The following is a 22,649-nucleotide window of genomic DNA, read 5'->3' as shown; positions in this document are numbered from 1 at the left end:
AGGAGGTGTTCACAGTAGGTTAGGGTGAGTAAAAACTTGACTAAATACTTAAAGTGAGGGGTGTTCACAGTAGGTTAGGATGAGTAAAAACTTGACTAAATACTGAAAGTGAGGGGTGTTCACAGTAGGTTAGGATGAGTAAAAACTTGACTAAATACCTAAAATTATGGCCTAACCCTAACCTAGTACACATATTACATTCCGATGTCCGCCATCTTGGTTCGCATACTTCGGGAGCCCCAGTGATGGGGTGTTCACAGTAGGTTAGGGTGAGCGGAAATCCAGCTCAATAATGAAAGTGAGGGGGTGTTCACAGTAGGTTAGGGTGAGTAAAAATTCAGCTCAATAATGAAAGTGAGAGGGTGTTCACAGTAGGTCAGGGTGAGTAAAAATTCAGCTCAATAATGAAAGTGAGGGGGTGTTCACAGTAGGTCAGGGTGAGTAAAAATTCAGCTAAATAATGAAAGTGAGGAAGTGTTCACAGTAGGTTAGGGTGAGTAAAAATTCAGCTCAATAATGAAAGTGAGGGGGTGTTCACAGTAGGTTAGGGTGAGTAAAAGTTCAGCTCAATATTGAAAGTGAGGGGGTGTTCACAGTAGGTTAGGGTGAGTAAAAATTCAGCTCAATAATGAAAGTGAGGGGGTGTTCACAGTAGGTTAGGGTGAGCGGAAATCCAGCTCAATAATGAAAGTGAGGGGGTGTTCACAGTAGGTTAGGGTGAATAAAAATTCAGCTCAATAATGAAAGTGAGAGGGTGTTCACAGTAGGTCAGGGTGAGTAAAAATTCAGCTAAATAATGAAAGTGAGGAAGTGTTCACAGTAGGTTAGGGTGAGTAAAAATTCAGCTCAATAATGAAAGTGAGGGGGTGTTCACAGTAGGTTAGGGTGAGTAAAAATTCAGCTCAATATTGAAAGTGAGGGGGTGTTCACAGTAGGTTAGGGTGAGTAAAAATTCAGCTCAATAATGAAAGTGAGGGAGTGTTCACAGTAGGTTAGGGTGAGTAAAAATTCAGCTCAATAATGAAAGTGAGGGGGTGTTCACAGTAGGTTAAGGTGCGTAAAAATTCAGCTAAATAATGAAAGTGAGGGGGTGTTCACAGTAGGTTAGGGTGAGTGAAAATTCAGCTAAATAATGAAAGTGAGGGGGGTTGACAGTAGGTTAGGGTGAGTAAAAACTTGACTAAATACTTAAAGTGAGGGGTGTTCACAGTAGGTTAGGATGAGTAAAAACTTGACTAAATACTGAAAGTGAGGGGGTGTTCACAGTAGGTTAGGGTGAGTAAAAATTCAGCTAAATATTGAAAGTGAGGGGGTGTTCACAGTAGGTTAGGGTGAGTAAAAATTCAGCTAAATAATGAAAGTGAGGGGGTGTTCACAGTAGGTTAGGGTGAGTGAAAATTCAGCTAAATAATGAAAGTGAGGGGGTGTTCACAGTAGGTTAGGGTGAGTAAAAACTTGACTAAATACTTAAAGTGAGGGGTGTTCACAGTAGGTTAGGATGAGTAAAAACTTGACTAAATACTGAAAGTGAGGGGTGTTCACAGTAGGTTAGGATGAGTAAAAACTTGACTAAATACTGAAAGTGAGGGGGTGTTCACAGTAGGTTAGGGTGAGTAAAAACTTGACTAAATAATGAAAGTGAGGGGGTGTTCACAGTAGGTTAGGGTGAGTAAAAATTCAGCTCAATAATGAAAGTGAGGGGGTGTTCACAGTAGGTTAGGGTGAGTGGAAATTCAGCTCAATAATGAAAGTGATGGGGTGCTCCCGAAGTATGCGAACCAAGATGGCGGACATCGGAACGTAACATGGGTAACAGGATTTTTTTCCAATTTTCCTTTTTTTAGTCCTATTATCAGTTCGAAGACTAGCCAAGAGCCTCCCGTAGTATTTATACCTAAAATTATGGCCTAACCCTAACCTAGTACACATATTACATTCCGATGTCCGCCATCTTGGTTCGCATACTTCGGGAGCCCCAGTGATGGGGTGTTCACAGTAGGTTAGGGTGAGTAAAAATTCAGCTCAATAATGAAAGTGAGGGGGTGTTCACAGTAGGTTAGGGTGAGTGAAAATTCAGCTCAATAATGAAAGTGAGGGGGTGTTCACAGTAGATTAGGGTGAGTAAAAATTCAGCTCAATAATGAAAGTGAGAGGGTGTTCACAGTAGGTCAGGGTGAGTAAAAATTCAGCTAAATAATGAAAGTGAGGAAGTGTTCACAGTAGGTTAGGGTGAGTAAAAATTCAGCTCAATAATGAAAGTGAGGGGGTGTTCGCAGTAGGTTAGGGTGAGTAAAAATTCAGCTCAATATTGAAAGTGAGGGGGTGTTCACAGTAGGTTAGGGTGAGTAAAAATTCAGCTCAATAATGAAAGTGAGGGGGTGTTCACAGTAGGTTAGGGTGAGTAAAAATTCAGCTCAATAATGAAAGTGAGGGGGTGTTCACAGTAGGTTAAGGTGAGTAAAAATTCAGCTAAATAATGAAAGTGAGGGGGTGTTCACAGTAGGTTAGGGTGAGTGAAAATTCAGCTAAATAATGAAAGTGAGGGGGTTTTCACTGTAGGTTAGGGTGAGTAAAAACTTGACTAAATACTTAAAGTGAGGGGTGTTCACAGTAGGTTAGGATGAGTAAAAACTTGACTAAATACTGAAAGTGAGGGGGTGTTCACAGTAGGTTAGGGTGAGTAAAAATTCAGCTAAATAATGAAAGTGAGGGGGTGTTCACAGTAGGTTAGGGTGAGTAAAAATTCAGCTAAATAATGAAAGTGAGGGGGTGTTCACAGCAGGTTAGGATGAGTAAAAATTTGACTAAATACTGAAAGTGAGGGGTATTCACAGTAGGTTAGGATGAGTAAAAACTTGACTAAATACCTAAAGTGAGGGGTGTTCTCAGTAGGTAGGGGTGAGTGAAAATTTATCAAATTGAAAGTGAGGGGTATTCACAGTAGGTTGGGGTGAGTGAAAATTTATCAAATTGAAAGTGAGGGGGTGTTCACAGTAAGTTAGGGTGAGTGAAAATTTGACTAAATATTGAAAGTGAGGGGGTGTTCACAGTAAGTTAGGGTGAGTGAAAATTTAAATAAATACTTAAAGTGAGGGGGTGTAACCAGTAGGTTGGGGTGAGTGAAAATTTACCAAATTGAAAGTGAGGGGTGTTCTTAGTGGGTTAGGGTGAGTGAAAACTTGACTAAATATTGATAGTGAGGGGGTGTTCACAGTAGATTAGGGTGAGTGGAAATTCAGCTCAATAATGAAAGTGAGGGGGTGTACACAGTAGGTTAGGGTGAGTGAAAATTCAGCTAAATAATGAAAGTGAGGGGGTGTTCACAGTAGGTTAGGGTGAGTAAAAACTTGACTAAATACTCAAAGTGAGGGTTGTTCACAGTAGGTTAGGGTGAGTAAAAATTCAGCTCAATAATGAAAGTGAGGGGGTGTTCACAGTAGGTTAGGGTGAGTAAAAATTCAGCTCAATAATGAAAGTGAGGGGGTGTTCACAGTAGGTTAAGGTGAGTAAAAATTCAGCTAAATAATGAAAGTGAGGGGGTGTTCACAGTAGGTTAGGGTGAGTGAAAATTTAAATAAATACTTAAAGTGAGGGGGTGTAACCAGTAGGTTGGGGTGAGTGAAAATTTACCAAATTGAAAGTGAGGGGTGTTCTTAGTGGGTTAGGGTGAGTGGAAACTTGACTAAATATTGATAGTGAGGGGGTGTTCACAGTAGGTTGGGGTGAGTAAAAACTTGACTAAATACTGAAAGTGAGGGGTGTTCACAGTAAGTTAGGGTGAGTGAAAATTTAAATAAATACTTAAAGTGAGGGGCTGTAACCAGTAGGTTGGGGTGAGTGAAAATTTACCAAATTGAAAGTGAGGGGTGTTCTTAGTGGGTTAGGGTGAGTGGAAACTTGACTAAATATTGATAGTGAGGGGGTGTTCACAGTAGGTTGGGGTGAGTAAAAACTTGACTAAATACTGAAAGTGAGGGGGTGTTCACAGTAGGTTAGAGTGGGTGAAAGTTTAACTAAATACTCAAAGTGAGGGGGTGTTCACAGTAGGTTAGGGTGAGTAAAAATTCAGCTCAATAATGAAAGTGAGGGGTGTTCACAGTAGGTTAGGGTGAGTAAAAATTCAGCTCAATAATGAAAGTGAGGGGGTGTTCACAGTAGGTTAAGGTGAGTAAAAATTCAGCTAAATAATGAAAGTGAGGGGGTGTTCACAGTAGGTTAGGGTGAGTGAAAATTCAGCTAAATAATGAACGTGAGGAGGTGTTCACAGTAGGTTAGGGTGAGTAAAAACTTGACTAAATACTTAAAGTGAGGGGTGTTCACAGTAGGTTAGGATGAGTAAAAACTTGACTAAATACTGAAAGTGAGGGGTGTTCACAGTGGGTTAGGATGAGTAAAAACTTGACTAAATACTGAAAGTGAGGGGTGTTCACAGTAGGTTAGGATGAGTAAAAACTTGACTAAATACTGAAAGTGAGGGGGTGTTCACAGTAGGTTAGGGTGAGTAATAACTTGACTAAATAATGAAAGTGAGGGGGTGTTCACAGTAGGTTAGGGTGAGTAAAAATTCAGCTCAATAATGAAAGTGAGGGGGTGTTCACAGTAGGTTAGGGTGAGTGGAAATTCAGCTCAATAATGAAAGTGATGGGGTGCTCCCGAAGTATGCGAACCAAGATGGCGGACATCGGAACGTAACATGGGTAACAGGATTTTTTTCCAATTTTCCTTTTTTTAGTCCTATTATCAGTTCGAAGACTAGCCAAGAGCCTCCCGTAGTATTTATACCTAAAATTATGGCCTAACCCTAACCTAGTACACATATTACATTCCGATGTCCGCCATCTTGGTTCGCATACTTCGGGAGCCCCAGTGATGGGGTGTTCACAGTAGGTTAGGGTGAGTAAAAATTCAGCTCAATAATGAAAGTGAGGGGGTGTTCACAGTAGGTTAGGGTGAGCGGAAATCCAGCTCAATAATGAAAGTGAGGGGGTGTTCACAGTAGGTTAGGGTGAGTAAAAATTCAGCTCAATAATGAAAGTGAGAGGGTGTTCACAGTAAGTCAGGGTGAGTAAAAATTCAGCTAAATAATGAAAGTGAGGAAGTGTTCACAGTAGGTTAGGGTGAGTAAAAATTCAGCTCAATAATGAAAGTGAGGGGGTGTTCACAGTAGGTTAGGGTGAGTAAAAATTCAGCTCAATATTGAAAGTGAGGGGGTGTTCACAGTAGGTTAGGGTGAGTAAAAATTCAGCTCAATAATGAAAGTGAGGGGGTGTTCACAGTAGGTTAGGGTGAGTAAAAATTCAGCTCAATAATGAAAGTGAGGGGGGGTTCACAGTAGGTTAAGGTGAGTAAAAATTCAGCTAAATAATGAAAATGAGGGGGTGTTCACAGTAGGTTAGGGTGAGTGAAAATTCAGCTAAATAATGAAAGTGAGGGGGGTTCACAGTAGGTTAGGGTGAGTAAAAACTTGACTAAATACTTAAAGTGAGGGGTGTTCACAGTAGGTTAGGATGAGTAAAAACTTGACTAAATACTGAAAGTGAGGGGGTGTTCACAGTAGGTTAGGGTGAGTAAAAATTCAGCTAAATAATGAAAGTGAGGGGGTGTTCACAGTAGATTTGGGTGAGTAAAAATTCAGCTCAATATTGAAAGTGAGGGGGTGTTCACAGTAGGTTAGGGTGAGTAAAAATTCAGCTCAATAATGAAAGTGAGGGGGTGTTCACAGTAGGTTAGGGTGAGTAAAAATTCAGCTCAATAATGAAAGTGAGGGGGGGTTCACAGTAGGTTAAGGTGAGTAAAAATTCAGCTAAATAATGAAAATGAGGGGGTGTTCACAGTAGGTTAGGGTGAGTGAAAATTCAGCTAAATAATGAAAGTGAGGGGGGTTCACAGTAGGTTAGGGTGAGTAAAAACTTGACTAAATACTTAAAGTGAGGGGTGTTCACAGTAGGTTAGGATGAGTAAAAACTTGACTAAATACTGAAAGTGAGGGGTGTTCACAGTAGGTTAGGATGAGTAAAAACTTGACTAAATACTGAAAGTGAGGGGGTGTTCACAGTAGGTTAGGGTGAGTAAAAACTTGACTAAATAATGAAAGTGAGGGGGTGTTCACAGTAGGTTAGGGTGAGTAAAAATTCAGCTCAATAATGAAAGTGAGGGGGTGTTCACAGTAGGTTAGGGTGAGTGGAAATTCAGCTCAATAATGAAAGTGATGGGGTGCTCCCGAAGTATGCGAACCAAGATGGCGGACATCGGAACGTAACATGGGTAACAGGATTTTTTTCCAATTTTCCTTTTTTTAGTCCTATTATCAGTTCGAAGACTAGCCAAGAGCCTCCCGTAGTATTTATACCTAAAATTATGGCCTAACCCTAACCTAGTACACATATTACATTCCGATGTCCGCCATCTTGGTTCGCATACTTCGGGAGCCCCAGTGATGGGGTGTTCACAGTAGGTTAGGGTGAGTAAAAATTCAGCTCAATAATGAAAGTGAGGGGGTGTTCACAGTAGGTTAGGGTGAGTGAAAATTCAGCTCAATAATGAAAGTGAGGGGGTGTTCACAGTAGATTAGGGTGAGTAAAAATTCAGCTCAATAATGAAAGTGAGGAAGTGTTCACAGTAGGTTAGGGTGAGTAAAAATTCAGCTCAATAATGAAAGTGAGGGGGTGTTCGCAGTAGGTTAGGGTGAGTAAAAATTCAGCTCAATATTGAAAGTGAGGGGGTGTTCACAGTAGGTTAGGGTGAGTAAAAATTCAGCTCAATAATGAAAGTGAGGGGGTGTTCACAGTAGGTTAGGGTGAGTAAAAATTCAGCTCAATAATGAAAGTGAGGGGGTGTTCACAGTAGGTTAAGGTGAGTAAAAATTCAGCTAAATAATGAAAGTGAGGGGGTGTTCACAGTAGGTTAGGGTGAGTGAAAATTCAGCTAAATAATGAAAGTGAGGGGGTTTTCACTGTAGGTTAGGGTGAGTAAAAACTTGACTAAATACTTAAAGTGAGGGGTGTTCACAGTAGGTTAGGATGAGTAAAAACTTGACTAAATACTGAAAGTGAGGGGGTGTTCACAGTAGGTTAGGGTGAGTAAAAATTCAGCTAAATAATGAAAGTGAGGGGGTGTTCACAGTAGGTTAGGGTGAGTAAAAATTCAGCTAAATAATGAAAGTGAGGGGGTGTTCACAGCAGGTTAGGATGAGTAAAAATTTGACTAAATACTGAAAGTGAGGGGTATTCACAGTAGGTTAGGATGAGTAAAAACTTGACTAAATACCTAAAGTGAGGGGTGTTCTCAGTAGGTAGGGGTGAGTGAAAATTTATCAAATTGAAAGTGAGGGGTATTCACAGTAGGTTGGGGTGAGTGAAAATTTATCAAATTGAAAGTGAGGGGGTGTTCACAGTAAGTTAGGGTGAGTGAAAATTTGACTAAATATTGAAAGTGAGGGGGTGTTCACAGTAAGTTAGGGTGAGTGAAAATTTAAATAAATACTTAAAGTGAGGGGGTGTAACCAGTAGGTTGGGGTGAGTGAAAATTTACCAAATTGAAAGTGAGGGGTGTTCTTAGTGGGTTAGGGTGAGTGAAAACTTGACTAAATATTGATAGTGAGGGGGTGTTCACAGTAGATTAGGGTGAGTGGAAATTCAGCTCAATAATGAAAGTGAGGGGGTGTACACAGTAGGTTAGGGTGAGTGAAAATTCAGCTAAATAATGAAAGTGAGGGGGTGTTCACAGTAGGTTAGGGTGAGTAAAAACTTGACTAAATACTCAAAGTGAGGGTTGTTCACAGTAGGTTAGGGTGAGTAAAAATTCAGCTCAATAATGAAAGTGAGGGGGTGTTCACAGTAGGTTAGGGTGAGTAAAAATTCAGCTCAATAATGAAAGTGAGGGGGTGTTCACAGTAGGTTAAGGTGAGTAAAAATTCAGCTAAATAATGAAAGTGAGGGGGTGTTCACAGTAGGTTAGGGTGAGTGAAAATTTAAATAAATACTTAAAGTGAGGGGGTGTAACCAGTAGGTTGGGGTGAGTGAAAATTTACCAAATTGAAAGTGAGGGGTGTTCTTAGTGGGTTAGGGTGAGTGGAAACTTGACTAAATATTGATAGTGAGGGGGTGTTCACAGTAGGTTGGGGTGAGTAAAAACTTGACTAAATACTGAAAGTGAGGGGTGTTCACAGTAAGTTAGGGTGAGTGAAAATTTAAATAAATACTTAAAGTGAGGGGCTGTAACCAGTAGGTTGGGGTGAGTGAAAATTTACCAAATTGAAAGTGAGGGGTGTTCTTAGTGGGTTAGGGTGAGTGGAAACTTGACTAAATATTGATAGTGAGGGGGTGTTCACAGTAGGTTGGGGTGAGTAAAAACTTGACTAAATACTGAAAGTGAGGGGGTGTTCACAGTAGGTTAGAGTGGGTGAAAGTTTAACTAAATACTCAAAGTGAGGGGGTGTTCACAGTAGGTTAGGGTGAGTAAAAATTCAGCTCAATAATGAAAGTGAGGGGTGTTCACAGTAGGTTAGGGTGAGTAAAAATTCAGCTCAATAATGAAAGTGAGGGGGTGTTCACAGTAGGTTAAGGTGAGTAAAAATTCAGCTAAATAATGAAAGTGAGGGGGTGTTCACAGTAGGTTAGGGTGAGTGAAAATTCAGCTAAATAATGAACGTGAGGAGGTGTTCACAGTAGGTTAGGGTGAGTAAAAACTTGACTAAATACTTAAAGTGAGGGGTGTTCACAGTAGGTTAGGATGAGTAAAAACTTGACTAAATACTGAAAGTGAGGGGTGTTCACAGTGGGTTAGGATGAGTAAAAACTTGACTAAATACTGAAAGTGAGGGGTGTTCACAGTAGGTTAGGATGAGTAAAAACTTGACTAAATACTGAAAGTGAGGGGGTGTTCACAGTAGGTTAGGGTGAGTAATAACTTGACTAAATAATGAAAGTGAGGGGGTGTTCACAGTAGGTTAGGGTGAGTAAAAATTCAGCTCAATAATGAAAGTGAGGGGGTGTTCACAGTAGGTTAGGGTGAGTGGAAATTCAGCTCAATAATGAAAGTGATGGGGTGCTCCCGAAGTATGCGAACCAAGATGGCGGACATCGGAACGTAACATGGGTAACAGGATTTTTTTCCAATTTTCCTTTTTTTAGTCCTATTATCAGTTCGAAGACTAGCCAAGAGCCTCCCGTAGTATTTATACCTAAAATTATGGCCTAACCCTAACCTAGTACACATATTACATTCCGATGTCCGCCATCTTGGTTCGCATACTTCGGGAGCCCCAGTGATGGGGTGTTCACAGTAGGTTAGGGTGAGTAAAAATTCAGCTCAATAATGAAAGTGAGGGGGTGTTCACAGTAGGTTAGGGTGAGCGGAAATCCAGCTCAATAATGAAAGTGAGGGGGTGTTCACAGTAGGTTAGGGTGAGTAAAAATTCAGCTCAATAATGAAAGTGAGAGGGTGTTCACAGTAGGTCAGGGTGAGTAAAAATTCAGCTAAATAATGAAAGTGAGGAAGTGTTCACAGTAGGTTAGGGTGAGTAAAAATTCAGCTCAATAATGAAAGTGAGGGGGTGTTCACAGTAGGTTAGGGTGAGTAAAAATTCAGCTCAATATTGAAAGTGAGGGGGTGTTCACAGTAGGTTAGGGTGAGTAAAAATTCAGCTCAATAATGAAAGTGAGGGGGTGTTCACAGTAGGTTAGGGTGAGTAAAAATTCAGCTCAATAATGAAAGTGAGGGGGGGTTCACAGTAGGTTAAGGTGAGTAAAAATTCAGCTAAATAATGAAAATGAGGGGGTGTTCACAGTAGGTTAGGGTGAGTGAAAATTCAGCTAAATAATGAAAGTGAGGGGGGTTCACAGTAGGTTAGGGTGAGTAAAAACTTGACTAAATACTTAAAGTGAGGGGTGTTCACAGTAGGTTAGGATGAGTAAAAACTTGACTAAATACTGAAAGTGAGGGGGTGTTCACAGTAGGTTAGGGTGAGTAAAAATTCAGCTAAATAATGAAAGTGAGGGGGTGTTCACAGTAGATTAGGGTGAGTAAAAATTCAGCTAAATAATGAAAGTGAGGGGGTGTTCACAGTAGGTTAGGATGAGTAAAAACTTGACTAAATACTGAAAGTGAGGGGTGTTCACAGTAGGTTAGGATGAGTAAAAACTTGACTAAATACTTAAAGTGAGGGGTGTTCTCAGTAGGTGGGGGTGAGTGAAAATTTATCAAATTGAAAGTGAGGGGTATTCACAGTAGGTTGGGGTGAGTGAAAATTTATCAAATTGAAAGTGAGGGGGTGTTCACAGTAAGTTAGGGTGAGTGAAAATTTGACTAAATATTGAAAGTGAGGGGGTGTTCACAGTAAGTTAGGGTGAGTGAAAATTTAAATAAATACTTAAAGTGAGAGGGTGTAACCAGTAGGTTGGGGTGAGTGAAAATTTACCAAATTGAAAGTGAGGGGTGTTCTTAGTGGGTTAGGGTGAGTGAAAACTTGACTAAATATTGATAGTGAGGGGGTGTTCACAGTAGATTAGGGTGAGTGGAAATTCAGCTCAATAATGAAAGTGAGGGGGTGTACACAGCAGGTTAGGGTGAGTGAAAATTCAGCTAAATAATGAAAGTGATGGGGTGTTCACAGTAGGTTAGGGTGAGTAAAAACTTGACTAAATACTTAAATTGAGGGGTGTTCACAGTAGGTTAGGATGAGTAAAAACTTGACTAAATACTGAAAGTGAGGGGGTGTTCACAGTAGGTTGGGGTGAGTAAAAACTTGACTAAATACTGAAAGTGAGGGGGTGTTCACAGTAGGTTAGAGTGGGTGAAAGTTTAACTAAATACTCAAAGTGAGGGGGTGTTCACAGTAGGTTAGGGTGAGTAAAAATTCAGCTAAATAATGAAAGTGAGGGGGTGTTCACAGTAGGTTAGGATGAGTAAACATTCAGCTCAATAATGAAAGTGAGGGGGTGTTCACAGTAGGTTAGGGTGAGTAAAAATTCAGCTCAATACTGAAAGTGAGGGGGTGTTCACAGTAGATTAGGGTGAGTGGAAATTAAGCTCAATAATGAAAGTGAGGGGGTGTACACAGTAGGTTAGGGTGAGTAAAAATTCAGCTCAATAATGAAAGTGAGGGGGTGTTCACAGTAGGTAAGGGTGATAAAATATTTTTTGAAAAATAAAATACTAAAAACTGAATACTGAAAGTGGGACGGGGGGTGTTCAAAGAACCCCATTTTAAACCACATTCTTTCAGTAATCCACAATTTCAAGTACCACGATAACTAAAACTATAAAATTTACTAGATGTACTCATGGGTACTTGGCAATATCAGTTCTCTATTCCTGCATTTGAAAAACTTAAGGCGCCAGTTCAGATGGACTGAGAGATGTCCGGCCCAGATTGACATGACATAGCCAGAACTCAAATTCAAGATCTCTATCACAAGAATGCGACTTGTTGACCACAATAAAAGTAAGTTTGACAAGAGGTATAAAAACTATTTACCACTAATGTTGGTTTGTTCAAGTACATTTGCAGAGATAATTGCCTCCCCTGCCTTAACGTTTGCTTGTTCAGTGGAAACAGAAACCTCCTCAGCTCGTACACTTGTCTCGTTACTCGCTGCTATGTTTGCTATCTCTGTGACCACAGAGACATTATCAGCAGTTTCGATGTCCAAGTCTTGCACTGTAGAACCAGTTATGTTGGTTTCTGAAACACAAAAGTATTGAATGAAATTATGTTCATGTTCAGCATATGACTTACTAATACTCTTTTATTCATTATAATATTATTATTTATACTCCCGACACAACGGATTCCAGAATTTCAAATTTGGCTCCAATTACAGAGTGAGTTTGGAATTGATGAAACTAAATAACAAAATGGGGGTTGTTCATGGTTAGGTAAGGGTGAATAAAAATTTACTTAAATACTTGGAGTGGGGGGGTGCAACCAGTAGGTTAGGGTGAGTGAAAATTTACCCAAATAATGAAAGTTTGGGGGTGTTGACAGTAGGTTAGGGTGAGTGAAAATTCAGCTAAATAATGAAAGTGAGGGGGTGTTCACAGTAGGTTAGGGTGAGTAAAAATTCAGCTAAATAATGAAAGTGAGGGGTCGTTCACCGTAGGTTAGGGTGAGTAAAAATTCAGCTAAATAATGAAAGTGAGGGGGTGTTCACAGTAGGTTAGGGTGAGTGAAAATTCAGCTAAATAATGAAAGTGAGGGGGTGTTCACAGTAGGTTAGGGTGAGTAAAAACTTGACTGAATACTTAAAGTGAGGGGTGTTCACAGTAGGTTAGGATGAGTAAAAACTTGACTAAATACTGAAAGTGAGGGGTGTTCACAGTAGGTTAGGATGAGTAAAAACTTGACTAAATACTGAAAGTGAGGGGTGTTCACAGTAGGTTAGGATGAGTAAAAACTTGACTAAATACTGAAAGTGAGGGGGTGTTCACAGTAGGTTAGGGTGAGTAAAAATTCAGCTAAATAATGAAAGTGAGGGGGTGTTCACAGTAGGTTAGGGTGAGTAAAAACTTGACTAAATACTTAAAGTGAGGGGGTGTTCACAGTAGGTTAGGATGAGTAAAAACTTGACTAAATACTGAAAGTGAGGGGTGTTCACAGTAGGTTAGGATGAGTAAAAACTTGACTAAATACTTAAAGTGAGGGGTGTTCACAGTAGGTTGGGGTGAATGAAAATTTATCAAATTGAAAGTGAGGGGGTGTTCACAGTAAGTTAGGGTGAGTGAAAATTTGACTAAATATTGAAAGTGAGTGGGTGTTCACAGTAAGTTAGGGTGAGTGAAAATTTAAATAAATACTTAAAGTGAGGGGGTGTAACCAGTAGGTTGGGGTGAGTGAAAATTTACCAAATTGAAAGTGAGGGGTGTTCTTAGTGGGTTGGGGTGAGTGAAAACTTGACTAAATATTGAAAGTGAGGGGGTGTTCACAGTAGGTTGGGGTGAGTAAAAACTTGACTAAATACTGAAAGTGAGGGGGTGTAACCAGTAGGTTGGGGTGAGTGAAAATTTACCAAATTGAAAGTGAGGGGTGTTCTTGGTGGGTTAGGGTGAGTGAAAACTTGACTAAATATTGATAGTGAGGGGGTGTTCACAGTAGGTTGGGGTGAGTAAAAACTTAACTAAATACTGAATGTGAGGGGGTGTTCACAGTAGGTTAGAGTGAGTGAAAGTTTAACTAAATACTTAAAGTGAGGGGGTGTTCACAGTAGGTTAGGGTGAGTAAAAATTCAGCTAAATATTGAAAGTGAGGGGGTGTTCACAGTAGGTTAGGATGAGTAAAAATTCAGCTCAATAATGAAAGTGAGGGGGTGTTCACAGTAGGTTAGGGTGAGTAAAAATACAGCTCAATACTGAAAGTGAGGGGGTGTTCACAGTAGATTAGGGTGAGTGGAAATTCAGCTCAATAATGAAAGTGAGGGGGTGTACACAGTAGGTTAGGGTGAGTAAAAATTCAGCTCAATAATGAAAGTGAGGGGGTGTTCACAGTAGGTAAGGGTGATAAAATATTTTTTGAAAAATAAAATACTAAAAACTGAATACTGAAAGTGGGACGGGGGGTGTTCAAAGAACCCCATTTTAAACCACATTCTTTCAGTAGTCCACAATTTCAAGTACCACGATAACTAAAACTATAAAATTTACTAGATGTACTCATGGGTACTTGGCAATATCAGTTCTCTATTCCTGCTTTTGAAAAACTTAAGGCGCCAGTTCAGATGGACTGAAAGATGTCCAGCCCAGATTGACATGACATAGCCAGAACTCAAATTCAAGATCTCTATCACAAGAATGCGACTTGTTGACCACAATAAAAGTAAGTTTGACAAGAGGTATAAAAACTATTTACCACTAATGTTGGTTTGTTCAAGTACATTTGCAGAGATAATTGCCTCCCCTGCCGTAACGTTTGCTTGTTCAGTGGAAACAGAAACCTCCTCAGCTCGCACACTTGTCTCGTTACTCGCTGCTATGTTTGCTATCTCTGTGACCACAGAGACATTATCAGCAGTTTCGATGTCCAAGTCTTGCACTGTAGAACCAGTTATGTTGGTTTCTGAAACACAAAAGTATTGAATGAAATTATGTTCATGTTCAGCATATGACTTACTAATACTCTTTTATTCATTATAATATTATTATTTATACTCCCGACACAACGGATTCCAGAATTTGAAATTTGGCTCCAATTACAGAGTGAGTTTGGAATTGATGAAACTAAATAACAAAATGGGGGTTGTTCATGGTTAGGTAAGGGTGAATAAAAATTTACTTAAATACTTGGAGTGGGGGGGTGCAACCAGTAGGTTAGAGTGAGTGAAAATTTACCCAAATAATGAAAGTGAGGGGGTGTTCACAGTAGGTTAGGGTGAGTAAAAATTCAGCTAAATAATGAAAGTGAGGGGGTGTTCACCGTAGGTTAGGGTGAGTAAAAATTCAGCTAAATAATGAAAGTGAGGGGGTGTTCACAGTAGGTTAGGGTGAGTGAAAATTCAGCTAAATAATGAAAGTGAGGGGGTGTTCACAGTAGGTTAGGGTGAGTAAAAACTTGACTAAATACTTAAAGTGAGGGGTGTTCACAGTAGGTTAGGATGAGTAAAAACTTGACTAAATAATTAAAGTGAGGGGTGTTCTCAGTAGGTAGGGGTGAGTGAAAATTTATCAAATTGAAAGTGAGGGGTGTTCACAGTAGGTTAGGATGAGTAAAAACTTGACTAAATACTGAAAGTGAGGGGTGTTCACAGTAGGTTAGGATGAGTAAAAACTTGACTAAATACTGAAAGTGAGGGGTGTTCACAGTAGGTTAGGATGAGTAAAAACTTGACTAAATACTGAAAGTGAGGGGGTGTTCACAGTAGGTTAGGGTGAGTAAAAATTCAGCTAAATAATGAAAGTGAGGGGGTGTTCACAGTAGGTTAGGGTGAGTAAAAACTTGACTAAATACTTAAAGTGAGGGGGTGTTCACAGTAGGTTAGGATGAGTAAAAACTTGACTAAATACTGAAAGTGAGGGGTGTTCACAGTAGGTTAGGATGAGTAAAAACTTGACTAAATACTTAAAGTGAGGGGTGTTCACAGTAGGTTGGGGTGAATGAAAATTTATCAAATTGAAAGTGAGGGGGTGTTCACAGTAAGTTAGGGTGAGTGAAAATTTGACTAAATATTGAAAGTGAGTGGGTGTTCACAGTAAGTTAGGGTGAGTGAAAATTTAAATAAATACTTAAAGTGAGGGGGTGTAACCAGTAGGTTGGGGTGAGTGAAAATTTACCAAATTGAAAGTGAGGGGTGTTCTTAGTGGGTTGGGGTGAGTGAAAACTTGACTAAATATTGAAAGTGAGGGGGTGTTCACAGTAGGTTGGGGTGAGTAAAAACTTGACTAAATACTGAAAGTGAGGGGGTGTAACCAGTAGGTTGGGGTGAGTGAAAATTTACCAAATTGAAAGTGAGGGGTGTTCTTGGTGGGTTAGGGTGAGTGAAAACTTGACTAAATATTGATAGTGAGGGGGTGTTCACAGTAGGTTGGGGTGAGTAAAAACTTAACTAAATACTGAATGTGAGGGGGTGTTCACAGTAGGTTAGAGTGAGTGAAAGTTTAACTAAATACTTAAAGTGAGGGGGTGTTCACAGTAGGTTAGGGTGAGTAAAAATTCAGCTAAATATTGAAAGTGAGGGGGTGTTCACAGTAGGTTAGGATGAGTAAAAATTCAGCTCAATAATGAAAGTGAGGGGGTGTTCACAGTAGGTTAGGGTGAGTAAAAATACAGCTCAATACTGAAAGTGAGGGGGTGTTCACAGTAGATTAGGGTGAGTGGAAATTCAGCTCAATAATGAAAGTGAGGGGGTGTACACAGTAGGTTAGGGTGAGTAAAAATTCAGCTCAATAATGAAAGTGAGGGGGTGTTCACAGTAGGTAAGGGTGATAAAATATTTTTTGAAAAATAAAATACTAAAAACTGAATACTGAAAGTGGGACGGGGGGTGTTCAAAGAACCCCATTTTAAACCACATTCTTTCAGTAGTCCACAATTTCAAGTACCACGATAACTAAAACTATAAAATTTACTAGATGTACTCATGGGTACTTGGCAATATCAGTTCTCTATTCCTGCTTTTGAAAAACTTAAGGCGCCAGTTCAGATGGACTGAAAGATGTCCAGCCCAGATTGACATGACATAGCCAGAACTCAAATTCAAGATCTCTATCACAAGAATGCGACTTGTTGACCACAATAAAAGTAAGTTTGACAGGAGGTATAAAAACTATTTACCACTAATGTTGGTTTGTTCAAGTACATTTGCAGAGATAATTGCCTCCCCTGCCGTAACGTTTGCTTGTTCAGTGGAAACAGAAACCTCCTCAGCTCGCACACTTGTCTCGTTACTCGCTGCTATGTTTGCTATCTCTGTGACCACAGAGACATTATCAGCAGTTTCGATGTCCAAGTCTTGCACTGTAGAACCAGTTATGTTGGTTTCTGAAACACAAAAGTATTGAATGAAATTATGTTCATGTTCAGCATATGACTTACTAATACTCTTTTATTCATTATAATATTATTATTTATACTCCCGACACAACGGATTCCAGAATTTGAAATTTGGCTCCAATTACAGAGTGAGTTTGGAATTGATGAAACTAAATAACAAAATGGGGGTTGTTCATGGTTAGGTAAGGGTGAATAAAAATTTACTTAAATACTTGGAGTGGGGGGGTGCAACCAGTAGGTTAGAGTGAGTGAAAATTTACCCAAATAATGAAAGTGAGGGGGTGTTCACAGTAGGTTAGGGTGAGTAAAAATTCAGCTAAATAATGAAAGTGAGGGGGTGTTCACCGTAGGTTAGGGTGAGTAAAAATTCAGCTAAATAATGAAAGTGAGGGGGTGTTCACAGTAGGTTAGGGTGAGTGAAAATTCAGCTAAATAATGAAAGTGAGGGGGTGTTCACAGTAGGTTAGGGTGAGTAAAAACTTGACTAAATACTTAAAGTGAGGGGTGTTCACAGTAGGTTAGGATGAGTAAAAACTTGACTAAATAATTAAAGTGAGGGGTGTTCTCAGTAGGTAGGGGTGAGTGAAAATTTATCAAATTGAAAGTGAGGGGTGTTCACAGTAGGTAGGGGTGAGTGAAAATTTATCAAATTGAAAGTGAGGGGGTGTTCACAGTGAGTTAGGGTGAGTGAAAATTTAAATAAATACTTAAAGTGAGGGGGTGTAACCAGTAGGTTGGGGTGAGTGAAAATTTACCAAATTGAAAGTGAGGGGTGTTCTTAGTGGGTTAGAGTGAGTGAAAACTTGACTAAATATTGATAGTGAGGGGGTGTTCACAGTAGGTTGGGGTGAGTAAAAACTTAACTAAATACTGATTGTGAGGGGGTGTTCACAGTAGGTTAGAGTGAGTGAAAGTTTAACTAAATACTTAAAGTGAGGGGGTGTTCACAGTAGGTTAGGGTGAGTAAAAATTCAGCTAAATATTGAAAGTGAGAGGGTGTTCACAGTAGGTTAGGATGAGTAAAAATTCAGCTCAATAATGAAAGTGAGGGGGTGTTCACAGTAGGTTAGGGTGAGTAAAAATTCAGCTCAATACTGAAAGTGAGAGGGTGTTCACAGTAGATTAGGGTGAGTGGAAATTCAGCTCAATAATGAAAGTGAGGGGGTGTACACAGTAGGTTAGGGTGAGTAAAAATTCAGCTCAATAATGAAAGTGAGGGGGTGTTCACAGTAGGTAAGGGTGATAAAATATTTTTTGAAAAATAAAATACTAAAAACTGAATACTGAAAGTGGGACGGGGAGTGTTCAAAGAACCCCATTTTAAACCACATTCTTTCAGTAGTCCACAATTTCAAGTACCACGATAACTAAAACTATAAAATTTACTAGATGTACTCATGGGTACTTGGCAATATCAGTTCTCTATTCCTGCATTTGAAAAACTTAAGGCGCCAGTTCAGATGGACTGAAAGATGTCCAGCCCAGATTGACATGACATAGCCAGAACTCAAATTCAAGATCTCTATCACAAGAATGCGACTTGTTGACCACAATAAAAGTAAGTTTGACAAGAGGTATAAAAACTATTTACCACTAATGTTGGTTTGTTCAAGTACATTTGCAGAGATAATTGCCTCCCCTGCCGTAACGTTTGCTTGTTCAGTGGAAACAGAAACCTCCTCAGCTCGCACACTTGTCTCGTTACTCGCTGCTATGTTTGCTATCTCTGTGACCACAGAGACATTATCAGCAGTTTCGATGTCCAAGTCTTGCACTGTAGAACCAGTTATGTTGGTTTCTGAAACACAAAAGTATTGAATGAAATTATGTTCATGTTCAGCATATGACTTACTAATACTCTTTTATTCATTATAATATTATTATTTATACTCCCGACACAACGGATTCCAGAATTTCAAATTTGGCTCCAATTACCGAGTGAGTTTGGAATTGATGAAACTAAATAACAAAATGGGGGTTGTTCATGGTTAGGTAAGGGTGAATAAAAATTTACTTAAATAATTGGAGTGGGGGGGTGCAACCAGTAGGTTAGGGTGAGTGAAAATTTACCCAAATAATAAAAGTTAGGGGGGTTGACAGTAGGTTAGGGTGAGTGAAAATTCAGCTAAATAATGAAAGTGAGGGGGTGTTCACAGTAGGTTAGGGTGAGTAAAAATTCAGCTAAATAATTAAAGTGAGGGGGTGTTCACAGTAGGTCAGGGTGAGTAAAAATTCAGCTAAATAATGAAAGTGAGGGGGTGTTCACAGTAGGTTAGGGTGAGTGAAAATTCAGCTAAATAATGAAAGTGAGGGGGTGTTCACAGTAGGTTAGGGTGAGTGAAAATTCAGCTAAATAATGAAAGTGAGGGGGTGTTCACAGTTGGTTAGGGTGAGTAAAAACTTGACTAAATACTTAAAGTGAGGGGTGTTCACAGTAGGTTAGGATGAGTAAAAACTTGACTAAATACTGAAAGTGAGGGGTGTTCACAGTAGGTTAGGATGAGTAAAAACTTGACTAAATACTGAAAGTGAGGGGTGTTCACAGTAGGTTAGGATGAATAAAAACTTGACTAAATACTGAAAGTGAGGGGGTGTTCACAGTAGGTTAGGGTGAGTAAAAATTCAGCTAAATAATGAAAGTGAGGGGGTGTTCACAGTAGGTTAGGGTGAGTAAAAACTTGACTAAATACTTAAAGTGAGGGGGTGTTCACAGTAGGTTAGGATGAGTAAAAACTTGACTAAATACTGAAAGTGAGGGGTGTTCACAGTAGGTTAGGATGAGTAAAAACTTGACTAAATACTTAAAGTGAGGGGTGTTCACAGTAGGTTGGGGTGAATGAAAATTTATCAAATTGAAAGTGAGGGGGTGTTCACAGTAAGTTAGGGTGAGTGAAAATTTGATTAAATATTGAAAGTGAGGGGGTGTTCACAGTAAGTTAGGGTGAGTGAAAATTTAAATAAATACTTAAAGTGAGGGGGTGTAACCAGTAGGTTGGGGTGAGTGAAAATTTACCAAATTGAAACTGAGGGGTGTTCTTAGTGGGTTAGGGTGAGTGAAAACTTGACTAAATATTGAAAGTGAGGGGGTGTTCACAGTAGGTTGGGGTGAGTAAAAACTTGACTAAATACTGAAAGTGAGGGGGTGTTCACAGTAGTTTAGAGTGAGTGAAAGTTTAACTAAATACTTAAAGTGAGGGGGTGTTCACAGTAGGTTAGGGTGAGTAAAAATTCAGCTCAATAATGAAAGTGAGGGGGTGTTCACAATAGGTTAGGGTGAGTAAAAACTTGACTAAATACTGAAAGTGAGGGGGTGTTCACAGTAGGTTAGGGTGAGAAAAAAATTCAGCTCAATAAAGAAAGTGAGGGGGTGTTCACAGTAGGTTAGGGTGAGTAAAAACTTGACTAAATACTGAAAGTGAGGGGTGTTCACAGTAGGTTAGGATGAGTAAAAACTTGACTAAATACTGAAAGTGAGGGGTGTTCACAGTAGGTTAGGGTGAGTAAAAACTTGACTAAATACTGAAAGTGAGGGGGTGTTCACAGTAGTTTAGAGTGAGTGAAAGTTCAACTAAATACTTAAAGTGAGGGGGTGTTCACAGTAGGTTAGGGTGAGTAAAAATTCAGCTCAATAATGAAAGTGAGGGGGTGTTCACAGTAGTTTAGAGTGAGTGAAAGTTTAACTAAATACTTAAAGTGAGGGGGTGTTCACAGTAGGTTAGGGTGAGTAAAAATTCAGCTCAATAATGAAAGTGAGGGGGTGTTCACAGTAGGTTAGGGTGAGTAAAAACTTGACTAAATACTGAAAGTGAGGGGGTGTTCACAGTAGGTTAGGGTGAGTAAAAATTCAGCTCAATAATGAAAGTGAGGGGGTGTTCACAGTAGGTTAGGGTGAGTAAAAATTCAGCTAAATAATGAAAGTGAGGGGGTGTTCACAGTAGGTTAGGGTGAGTGAAAATTCAGATAAATAATGAAAGTGAGGGGGTGTTTACAGTAGGTTAGGGTGAGTAAAAACTTGACTAAATACTTAAAGTGAGGGGTGTTCACAGTAGGTTAGGATGAGTAAAAACTTGACTAAATACTGAAAGTGAGGGGTGTTCACAGTAGGTTAGGATGAGTAAAAACTTGACTAAATACTGAAAGTGTGGGGGTGTTCACAGTAGGTTAGGGTGAGTAAAAATTCAGCTAAATAATGAAAGTGAAGGGGGTTCACAGTAGGTTAGGGTGAGTAAAAACTTGACTAAATACTGAAAGTGAGGGGGTGTTCACAGTAGGTTAGGATGAGTAAAAATTCAGCTAAATAATGAAAGTGAGGGGGGTTCACAGTGGGTTAGGGTGAGCAAAAATTCAGCTAAATAATAAAAGTGAGGGGGTGTTCACAGTAGGTTAAGGTGAGTAAAAACTTGACTAAATACTTAAAGTGAGGGGGTGTTCACAGTAGGTTAGGATGAGTAAAAACTTGACTAAATACTGAAAGTGAGGGGTGTTCACAGTAGGTTAGGATGAGTAAAAACTTGACTAAATACTTTAAGTGAGGGGTGTTCTCAGTAGGTAGGGGTGAGTGAAAATTTATCAAATTGAAAGTGAGGGGTGTTCACAGTAGGTTGGGGTGAATGAAAATTTATCAAATTGAAAGTGAGGGGGTGTTCACAGTAAGTTAGGGTGAGTGAAAATTTAAATAAATATTGAAAGTGAGGGGGTGCTCACAGTAAGTTAGGGTGAGTGAAAATTTAAATAAATACTTAAAGTGAGGGGGTGTAACCAGTAGGTTGGGGTGAGTGAAAATTTACCAAATTGAAAGTGAGGGGTGTTCTTAGTGGGTTAGGGTGAGTGAAAACTTGACTAAATATTGAAAGTGAGGGGGTGTTCACAGTAGGTTGGGGTGAGTAAAAACTTGACTAAATACTGAAAGTGAGGGGGTGTTCACAGTAGTTTAGAGTGAGTGAAAGTTTAACTAAATACCTAAAGTGATGGGGTGTTCACAGTAGGTTAGGGTGAGTAAAAATTCAGCTCAATAATGAAAGTGAGGGGGTGTTCACAGTAGGTTAGGGTGAGTAAAAACTTGACTAAATACTGAAAGTGAGGGGGTGTTCACAGTAGGTTAGGGTGAGTAAAAATTCAGCTCAATAATGAAAGTGAGGGGGTGTTCACAGTAGGTTAGGGTGAGTAAAAACTTGACTAAATACTTAAAGTGAGGGGGTGTTCACAGTAGGTTAGGATGAGTAAAAACTTGACTAAATACTGAAAGTGAGGGGTGTTCACAGTAGGTTAGGGTGAGTAAAAACTTGATTAAATACTGAAAGTGAGAAGGTGTTCTCAGTAGGTTAGGGTGAGTGAAAATTGAAAATTAATACCCAAAGTGAAAGGTTGTTCACAGTAGGTTAGGGTGAGTAAAAACTTGATTAAATACTGAAAGTGAGGGGTGTTCACAGTAGGTTAGGGTGAGTAAAAACTTGATTAAATACAGAAAGTGAGAAGGTGTTCTCAGTAGGTTAGGGTGAGTGAAAATTCGAAATTAATACCCAAAGTGAGAGGTTGTTCACAGTAGGTTAGGGTGAGTAAAAACTTGATTAAATACTGAAAGTGAGAAGGTGTTCTCAGTAGGTTAGGGCGAGTAAAAATTGAAAATTAATACTTAAAGTGTGGTGGTGTTCACAGTAGGTTTGGATGAGTAAAAATTTACCTAAATATTGAAAGTGAGGGGTTGTACACAGTAGGTTAGGGTGATAAAATATTTTTTAAAAAATAAAATACTAAAAACTGAATACTGGAAGTGGGACGGGGGGTGTTCAAAGAAGCCCATTTTAAACCACATTCTTTCAGTAGTCCACAATTTCAAGTACCATGATAACTAACACTATAAAATACACTAGATGTACTCATGGGTACTTGGCAATATCAGTTCTCTATTCCTGCATTTGAAAAATTCAAGACGCCAGTTCAGATGGACTGAAAGATGTCCGGCCCAGATTGACATGACATAGCCAGAACTCACAAGAGGTATAAAAATTATTTACCACTAATGTTGGTTTGTTGAAGTACATTTGCAGAGATAATTGCCTCCCCTGCCGTAACGTTTGCTTGTTCAGTGGAAAAAGAAACCTCCTCAGCTCGCACACTTGTCTCTTTACTCGCTGCTATGTTTGCTACCTCTGCGACCAAAGAGACATTT

At 39.5% G+C, this 22,649-nt stretch overlaps 1 protein-coding gene across 1 annotated transcript in view; it reads right to left on the bottom strand.

Moving 5' to 3' along the window:
- Positions 1–22,643, bottom strand: part of LOC120330765 (protein NLRC5-like) — a 61,662-nt gene extending 39,019 nt beyond the window's left edge. The window contains exon 1 of the mRNA XM_078114347.1: positions 22,495–22,643. The gene's annotated coding sequence lies outside the window, so the exon portion shown is untranslated. The remainder of the gene's footprint in view (positions 1–22,494) is intronic.
- Between the last annotated feature and the right edge of the window lie 6 nt (positions 22,644–22,649).

Source organism: Styela clava, chromosome 7 (assembly GCF_964204865.1).
Source record: "Styela clava chromosome 7, kaStyClav1.hap1.2, whole genome shotgun sequence".
NCBI lineage: Eukaryota > Metazoa > Chordata > Ascidiacea > Stolidobranchia > Styelidae > Styela > Styela clava.
The sequence above is the reverse complement of the archived record's forward strand: the minus strand, read 5'-3'. Positions and strand labels throughout refer to the sequence as shown.